At 49.0% G+C, this 9,271-nt stretch overlaps 1 protein-coding gene across 1 annotated transcript in view; it reads right to left on the minus strand.

Moving 5' to 3' along the window:
• Positions 1 to 1,220, minus strand: part of KRAS (KRAS proto-oncogene, GTPase) — a 38,762-nt gene extending 37,542 nt beyond the window's left edge. Inside the window, exon 1 of the mRNA XM_044427911.1 lies at positions 1,134 to 1,220. The gene's annotated coding sequence lies outside the window, so the exon portion shown is untranslated. The remainder of the gene's footprint in view (positions 1 to 1,133) is intronic.
• Between the last annotated feature and the right edge of the window lie 8,051 nt (positions 1,221 to 9,271).

Genomic DNA, 9,271 nt, shown 5'->3' on the forward strand with positions numbered 1-9,271 from the left:
TCCTTGGGGCACAGACCTACCCTCTTATATTTTTCATAGTATCACATACAATGTAAATTGTGCACAGATAATGCTATGTAAGTAATGTATACACTGCACACCCATTTTTTTTTTTTAAAGAGGAAGGCACCTCCTAGCAGGCAGAGCAAGCGGGTTTCCCAGAAAAAGTGGAAGACGGGATTACCGGAAGGGGGATAATTAAGGAAACCATGTTTACAGGGACAAAGATGAAGCGGGGCTCATCCGGGATGGAAGTCGATAGAAGTCACTCCCCTCCACCTCTTTCCTGAACGGAATGGATGCATCCTCCCCCTCCAGAAAGGAAAAGCGGCCCAACAGCAACTCCACAAGATTGAGGAGCAAGAGCCAGGAAAAAATTCAACAGGGGAAAACTTGCTGGGGAGAAGGAAGGCGCGGAATTGGGGGGGGGGGGGGGCCCCCATCCCCCCCCGCTGATTTTTCTACAAGCACTTCTGGGGGGCAGGCTACTTCGAAGCAACCCCCCAGAAAAAGATGCACACCCCGAGTCCCATTCTTCGCACAAAACGCGCTGCCCTTTTGCAGCCCCAAAACGAAGCGGAGCAAGCCGGGTCGCGTCTGGAAGGAACCCGAAGCGAAGGGGCGCCTGCTCGGGTGGCGGCAGCTCTGCGACCGCGGGGCTAGCAGAGGGACCGGGCAAGCTCGGCTTCCTACGGCATGATGCCACTAAGTCCCGGGGATGAGCCGGACGGCCTCTCACAGGATCCCCGCCACTAGGTCGCGGGGCGGGACGCGTGCGCGTCAGCCCACTAAGTTCCGCAGCTGAGCCGGCTGGACTTTCAACGGCTGCCTCTACGTCCCGGAGCGGAGGCGGCGAAGCTTACGGGAGTCCTACAACTAAGTCGCGGGGCTCAGGAGGCTGGACTTGCTACAGGCTGTTACTAGGTGCCGGGGCAGGGGCAGCTGGGCTTATAGGGCTCGTCCCACCACGTCCCGAGGCGGACTTCCTACGGGCTGCCACTAGGTGCCGGGCGGACGCCGCGGGGCTATGGGGTCCCTACTCCTCTGTCCCGGGGCTGAGGCGGCGGCGCTTCCTAGGGGTCCCTGCCGCGAGGTCCCGGGGCCGAGGCACTGCAAGCCCCTCGGACACTTACCCACCAGCTCGGCGGCGGCGGCGCTCCCCTTCCTCCGGCTCTGCCCTCGCCAGCGCAGCGCAGCGCGCGGCCCCGCCCTCCTCCCGCGGCGCCGCCCCTCAAGCGCCCGCCTCGACCGCCTGCTCGCCGCCCGCCGCGCCAGAGGACGGGACGGAGCAGGCCGGGCTGCGGAGCGCCGAGCGGCCGAGCGGCCTCGCCTTCCTATAGGGCAGCCATCGACGCCCTCGCGCGCTCGATTGGCCGGCCTGGCCGGGGGGGAGGGAAGGGGCGGGGAGGGGGCGGTGCCAGAAGGCGCGGCGGCGGCGGCGGCGGCGGCGAGGAAGGTTGGTGCAAGATTCACCCCCGCTCGCGCGCGCGGGCTGCGGGCGCGCGCACCCCGGGGGGCCGGCGGCTGCCTGCCAGAGCCGCGTTACATAAAGCAAGCATTACTAGGGGCCTGCCTGCCTGCCTGCCTGTTTGGGGAAAGTGTGGGGTTCTCTCCTGCGGGTTTACTCCTGAGTAAACCTCTCTGCGCGCCCGGGGGCTGGCTTTGGCGGCTTCGCGGGGGAAGAAGCCGAGGCTGCGCCGGCTCCTCCGCCCTGCCGAGCCCCTGGAAGGCGGCGGGCAGCCGAGCAAAGACGGCCGGACAGGCAGTTAAAAAACAAAAAAAGATGCGCGCACGCGCGTATCCAAGCTTGCAAGCGCGTAAACGAGAGTGCCGCAAGCCCCCCAAACCTGGGAACGCCAGCTAGGATGGCGACTAAATCCAGCCGCATGGTCGCCCACCCGGCAAATCGCACACGGGAGCAGGTTCTTTTCCCGATTGCAAAGTGCTGCTTGGCACGCGGGAAGGGGGTAACGTAGGAAGTGGGACGGGATCATGTCAGGGACTCAAGCATTTTCTTTAGATGCTCTGAAAACTCTGGATGGTGCTTAACCGCCCAAAAACGAGTCGCACCAGGAAAGGAAGAAAAAAGAAAAGCATTGCACAAGTTCAGTCACAAGGAATCCTGCGAGATTCCAGTAGGCATTATATCATCTTGCGAAGCGTTTTGCACGCAGCTCGGAATAGAGGCAGTTTCTATCCCGCAAAACCCATCAATGAGGTAATGCTTATCCAACAGCCTGCATGCAAGGGCTAGAAGAAGAAAGGAAAAGAAATAATTGATAAAAGGATGCCTAGATGTGCGAGATAAGCATGAGAGGCAGGCTATTAGAGAAACACCTGGGGCCCCAGGAGAGACGAGACCGTGGGGCTGCCCGGTTCCCATCGCAACCCCGGGAATATCCCCCCCCCTCCACCCTTCCCCTTTCCCCACAGCCTTACCCCGTTCTCTGTCGCAGGTCCTTGCCCCCTTCGCTGTCTCTAGGACATACATGCAACACTTCTTTCTCTGCTCTCTCCAGATGCAAAAATAACAGGCAGACAGTCTGTTATTGGTTGCTGAGCCAAGAGGGAAGGGCGGGATACACAATCTTGCAATAGGTGCAGTCAGTCGCGTTCTGTGTGTGTATATTGGGCTGCTATAGGTCACACAGGTGTTTCATAAGACTGGCATACCTGTTTGTGTGTGTGTTTGTGTCTGCTGGCAGTTTGCTACTGTTAGAGAATCTCCATTGCAATCTAGTCCCTTATGTAAGTGTGTGTGTATATATGTAATCCCTAACTGATGCCCAACGGTGGCATCTTTTCTAATATACGGTTAGTTTTGCTTATTTCTGAGCGGGGAATGTGTTCAGATTTAGAGTTGAGTGGGTATACAGCTCACCTGCTAAGCACATTTACGTAAAAATTTACTTAAAAATAAGCCCTCTTTATTCTAATAGCATCTTCTTTGAAGAAGGTATTTGTTTAATACTGCAGCTTTGCGGAGGTGTGGTTTTTCCAGCATATCCTTCTAATACGTGGTTTTCACCAAGTGTAGCTGTGGGCATCTTGCGATGGGCGGGGGTGGGGAGATTAACTGAGAGCCCCACATAAAAGTTGGTTGATGTTATTTGAGGGATACTTGCCCCATGCTACAATAAAATTCTCGGGATGAGTTGGAAACTTTAAAAATGCAATAGAAGACGTTTAAGTAAACAGATTAAAAAGTACAGCATTGCTGCGTGATTATTTCATTGTTCGCTTGAACAGAAAGCTTCAATAAATAAAATTTTATAAATAAACTGGCATGGAAAAAATTATCCTGATCTGCGTACATACACCTCACCTGTTTCCTCTCCTTCCTCTGTTGTCTGCTGTGTGTTGAATTTGGAATTGTATGATCCTTGGGGCAAGGACCAGGGTGTTTTTGGGGGGGGGGGTTGGGGGGGGGGTTGGCTGTTAATCTGTAGAGCGCTGTTGCATTTAAATGGATCTTTTAATAACAAACTCGGGGGGGGGTGTTGGCAAATCCAAACCAGCCAGCAAGAAACACTGCATGTTCAGGTAAACCCCAAAATATGTGCAAAACATTCACTGGCATATGGTTAAACAGAAATCCATTATTTTGGAACTCCTGGACAGATGACATCATTCTGACCTTGGTTCAACAATCAAACTCAAAAGTGGATTATCCCTCATGCTTAGCTTTTAACTCTGAATTGAGGTTGTATTTGAAAGAAAGATTGACCACTGCAGACATTCCCACATTATAATGTATCTGTCCAGAAGTATGAACCTTCATGTGAAAAAAATTGCGAACAGACGTTGAACACCAGCACTGAACTTTGCCTTACAGTCCATACTGAAATTCCAAGTATGTTTACAAGCACAGACACAGAAGACATAACAGGCCGAACTGAAGGTGAAAAAAAACATTCTATTCCTCTTTCCCTCTATTTCTGACTTTTAGGTACGGGCACTGATGCCCAGATAACATCACCCATGCACAAGAAGGAGACGTCCACAAACTCAGTGTTGTGATTCTCTTGCCAGTGCCCTCTTTAGCATGGTCATCACTCCTCAACTCCTTTATAATTTGCTTTTTAGGTCACTGGGTGACTTCCTAATCTTAAAATAAGAGCTGGGCGTTGACTGTCCTTTTTATAGGCTGAATATATCTGAATGCCCAAGCCTAGTGGCAAGCTGCTTGGCCAGTTGCCTCTGAGCAGGGCGGTCCCTGGTTGCTTTATACAAAAATTGATTTGGAGAACCATATATTTAAAGTATTACTATTATTACCTTGCATTTATATCCTGCCTTTTTTCCTCCTCATCTCCATGTCATCCTCACATTGACAACAACCCTGTGAGGTAGATGAGGCTGTGAGTCCATGACAGCCCAAAAGACACCCAGTGTCTAGAATCCAAATCTCCCTAGTCTGTGGTCCACACACCGTCTGTCTTTACTGGCCATTTTGGGTTCCTGTCTGGGTTGTACCCACTTGGGGCATGGATGTTTGTTTCCCATCCTGGTTAGGAAAGTAAAGCTAAAGTAACTTTAACCAATTATTTTTGCCTGGCAGAACAGAAGTAGCCTTTGCTGAGTGTAACAGTTGCTTTTGTGTTTGTGTTTATCTTTGGCTTGCATTGCACACTGTTACTAACTACATTTTCCCTAAACGGGTGTACAGACTTGTTTATGTTCTCAAGGTATGCCTTCATTAAGCGACTTAGGACTTCAGTGGTAGGACACTTGGTGGGAAGAAGCAATACCTATCTTCCTGGGCAACAGAGTAATTGCTCTGCCCTGGCTTGGGATGGTGGAAATCGAACTCGCAGCCTTCAGCCTGCAAAGCATGAGTGTGTCATGGGCTAGGTTTCCCCCTTCACATTTCTGAAACAACAGACCGTTTCTTGGCAAAAGCGCTTGATGCTCCAACGCACTTCCAGTAAGTGCATCCAGCAAAGAATTAGTCTCTGGGCATGCACAGAGGAGTCCGTTGAACCCAATCTCACTTTCAATAATTCTTTTGGGTACCCCGGGCTGCCTCCCTCTGCAAGCCTCTTTTCAGTCCATCGCCTCCAACTGGCTGGCCTGTCTCTCCTGACACGGCATCATGAGGTCAAGAGTCGTACCAGGTTCAGCTGGCTGCTGGAGCTCTTTTTCCACGCCCCTTCCTATAGTTGTAAATCCTGACTGTCCACCTAAACACCTGGGGAGGGTGCCCCTGAGATAAGCCCCTCCGCTTCTTCCATTTCAGTGCCTAAGAATTCTGGTTCCCAGGCCCTTCCTCATCTGGCAAGTACAAATCTGCCTGACCTTGGAACACATGCCAAGAATAGCAGCCCCATTCCTTCCCAGCAATACTGTATTGCTGAGTGCACCACACCTTTCCCAGCTTGGTGGGAGCGCCACAAGAAGCAGATGGGTCGTGTCCTCAGTTACAAAAGGAATAGAGTTTGCCCAACACTGGAAGAGTGAAGAACCACCTTCCGATGAACTGATTCTAAAAAAGATCTTGGACTGTGCGGAAATGGATAGACTGACTTTGTCTCTGAGGGAGAAAGAAGATACAGACTTCTATCAAACCTGGGATTCTTTTTATTATTGGCTAGAGAAACGGGACTATGCATAGACTGAAATATGTTTATGGTTTAACATAAAAAGAAAAAATGTGGGGAGCTGACCCAGTAGGTCTGATGTTTTTGATGACTGATGCTTCTAAGGTTTTTTTTTTTTTTTTTTTGGTTAGGTATTAAGAATAAAACTTATTCACAAAAAAAAAGGGAATGGAGTCAAAGCAGGTCACGGTCCTTCACTGAGCTGAGTGCAGTGGGTGCTGGCTGGAATCTTCTTTCGCCAAGAGGGATGTTGTCACAGCAAAGCACCGCCGTCAACAGGGAACTCAAGAAGGCGGGCTGAGCCCGTTATTCTTGCAGCTCTGCCCCTGCTCAAGATCGGCCATGGTTCTTCAAGGCCAGATCCACACCCCCTTTGCATGGCTAGAGGGTAGGAGAAGCTACAGGGCAGCCTCCCCAGGGGCAGATGATAAGAGCAGGCAGGCAGCCCCCGAGCCAAGAAGGGGAACTTCTCAAAAGTGGGACAACCTGAGACCTATCCACATTCAAGACCCCTTCAAGGTAATACAGCCCCTCCAGACCAATGTGGGCTGGAGCCAGTATCCAGTGACTGCCCAAGAGACTGATGCCAGGATAGACTAGACATAGGGAGAGGCGGGGCTATGCAAATAAGTGCAGACTTGATTCCCATTGGGTAAGCCAATAGGAGTAGGGTTTTCTCACATCCCATTGGTCCATTAGCATCTTCCTCCCACAGAAGTGAGTGATTTACCCCTATAAATAACACTCATTGCAATGGGTCTGTTCTTCATGGGCTGCAACCTCGCAGTGAGATGGACTACATTTTTATTTGGTAATTATTTATAAAGGTGCATCTTTCAATATGACCATATCCAAATGTTACAGGAATTAGAGACTGGTTTTGTTCTTTTCTGTGAGGCATATATGGTCACCCCGCTTGCCCAGGGCCACTTCAAACCTGGCACTGGGCGAGTTGATGACACGGTTTGGGTAACTGCAAAACTGACAAGAATTCTCTGGGTCAGCGTGTCTCTTTTCGGCACCCACACGGAGGAACTCCATCCCACGTGAGCTTGGAATATGCAATCATCCCCTCCACACGTTTTGATGAGCAGTGTGCTACCTTATATATTATCTATATAATACGTGCTCACTGTTATGTTACTGTTTTCTTTATTCTTTGGCACCTCCTTTAATAAATACCAAATGGAACATTTTCCTCGCTGTGAAATGATTCATTTCCCCTTCCCTTCCTTTGAAATGCATTTTAGCCTACAATTGACTATAAATCTTTCCCCACTTAACTGCAAATCCTTCACATCTCTCCTCTCCCCCATTCAATCTGCCGTGAGTAAGCCCCTTGCTTACGTCTTTTCTGCCCCTTCAGCCGCGCTGCCCCCTTCCTCCAATGCACTCTTTAACCTTGTTTTTGCTCCCCACCTGTGCACTCAAGTCCTTCCTTTCTATTTGCCCATCTTCTATCAGCTTTCCTATAAGCCATTTTAATGAAACAGAGGATAAGAACGAGCCCTGCCAATGCTTTAAATAAAAAAGTCGACACTGTTATCAAGGGGGAAACAGGGGGACATAACTTGGATAAGCCTGGAGAGTCGGGTGGGGTTTCGGTTTCCACTAAAAAGCTTATCTTCTCCCCATTCAAAAGCATTGCTTAGGAAACCGGGGCGGGGGGGGGTGCGTGTTTTAGGGCTTGTCCTTTGCACCCCTGGACATTCCTTGACCCTTCCTTGCATTCTCCACTCCACTCCTTGCCTTTTCTCTTTTGAGACAAGTCTTAAGTCCCCAGTCTTTCTCTGCTCTGCAAGATATAAAGAAAAGCATCCATGCAGTATTCCAGTCCAGGCTTCCTCAATCCAGAAGTGCTGGATTACACCTTCCAGTATCTGCCAGCCAGCCGGGCTGACCAGAGGAACTGGGACTTGTCGTCTGACACATCTGCAAGGCACCAGGTTGGGGAAGGCTGGTAGAATATTGTGCTGGAAGTCCCAGGCTTCCCCTCGTCGGCATGGCTGAGTGGGGGATGCTGGAATTTGCAGGCTCCACCAGGTTGGAAAAGGCTCGGAGAACAATGCTGAGCGAAATGTTAGCCTGCAGCCACTTTGGGGCAATGCCCGAAGTGCACTGAGATGATTGACAGGCAACAGAAGTAATCATGCCCTTCTTTTTGCTTGCTTTGGTGCATCCACAATGGACCAGTGGAACAAACAGGGCAGCTTGTCGGCCTTGCCTTCCCCGTTTAACCATAGCAACCGTTTGGCATTATTCCAGTCCTTGCCAACTTGGTAGGGCCTGAGAACAAAGCAATTTTTTTTAAGTGCCAGATGTTAAACTGACATTAATTTCATTTGAATTAATTTCATTTTTCCAAGCACATATGTCATTGATTAAAGGCATGCTAGGAGCTGAATGCCCTTTTTTCTGTCTAAATGTTCCTAGAATTGCACCTGTAATAAACTGCATGTTAGGTTACCTGCACTGAATAAGTGGGCAGTCCAACTCAATGAATGTTTGCTGAGGAGCAAATCGCACTTTGTTCAATGGAGCTCATTTCCTCCTAGGCAGATTGCTGGTTGCCATGCATTTTCTTGCCGGAGGTCAACACAAGCAGCTGAAACTTTCCAGGGCTTCCTTTTATCCCAACTGCACTCATGGCATCATTTCCATGCCATACCAGTGTGGGGAAAAACTAATTAATTCCCTTCCAGTCTTATAATCAGCACCATGTTTCTTCCATATGTCGTTCTTTCTGGTCATGAGATTCTGTAGGCTTGTTTAAAAAAAATGTGAAGAGAAGGCTGATAAAAACACCCTTATAAAGACAACCCCGCCCCCATCAATTATATCTGCTGATCAATCAAATTACTTCCTTACCAAAAGCGTCGGATGTCTCAGCACCCACTCGAAGTAGTGTGGGGTTTTTTTAAACCCACTTCTCAACTTTCTGTTTCATTGTGACATAAGATAGACCCTCACAGAGGATTTACTGATTGTAATTAAATTAAGCAGCATTTTAAATGTTAATATTATTGAATTTTACTCGGCCAGGGCGGCTTATTTTATTTTACTGTATTATTTTATTTTACTGTATATATTTTAATTGTTATTGTTTTAATGTATTTTGTATTTTATTTGGTGTTGTAAGCCGCCCCGAGGCCTCGGCAAGGGGCGGCATAGAAATGTTTTAATTAATAAATAAATAAAAATAATTGCTTTGCTCTGGAGTTTATTTTATTATCTGCCACATTTCTGCCAAGGTTCTCAAGGTGTTTCAGTTTTAAAAACCTGTGACAGTCTAATAGACACAGGACACAAGCGGAAAAAGGAATGGGGAAGGAAGAGGAAAATAAGCACATACCCTTCCGACTCTTTTATACCATTTCATAATTAAGTTAGGTGATGAAAGAGGCACGGCAGGCAACAGTTGGGAGTGGGGAAGAACCAAATGGCTATTGGGCTCTGCAGCCGTGATGTACAAGCCTTCTCTCTCCTTCCAGTATAGCCAATATTGATGCAGATTTCTTCAGGTAAAACAACCCAGGAGAGAGAGTTATCTCAACCCTCTATTTGAAAGCATGTTTGTTTAACCCTCGGTCTGGATTCGAAGCCGGGAATAAAGACAGACACGTGGCTTGAGGAGTGAATTGGCGTAAACTGAGTATTGAAACATCCGGTTC

This window comes from Varanus komodoensis, unplaced genomic scaffold (genome assembly GCF_004798865.1).
Source record: "Varanus komodoensis strain SLA01 unplaced genomic scaffold, ASM479886v1 scaffold1, whole genome shotgun sequence".
Taxonomy (NCBI): domain Eukaryota; kingdom Metazoa; phylum Chordata; class Lepidosauria; order Squamata; family Varanidae; genus Varanus; species Varanus komodoensis.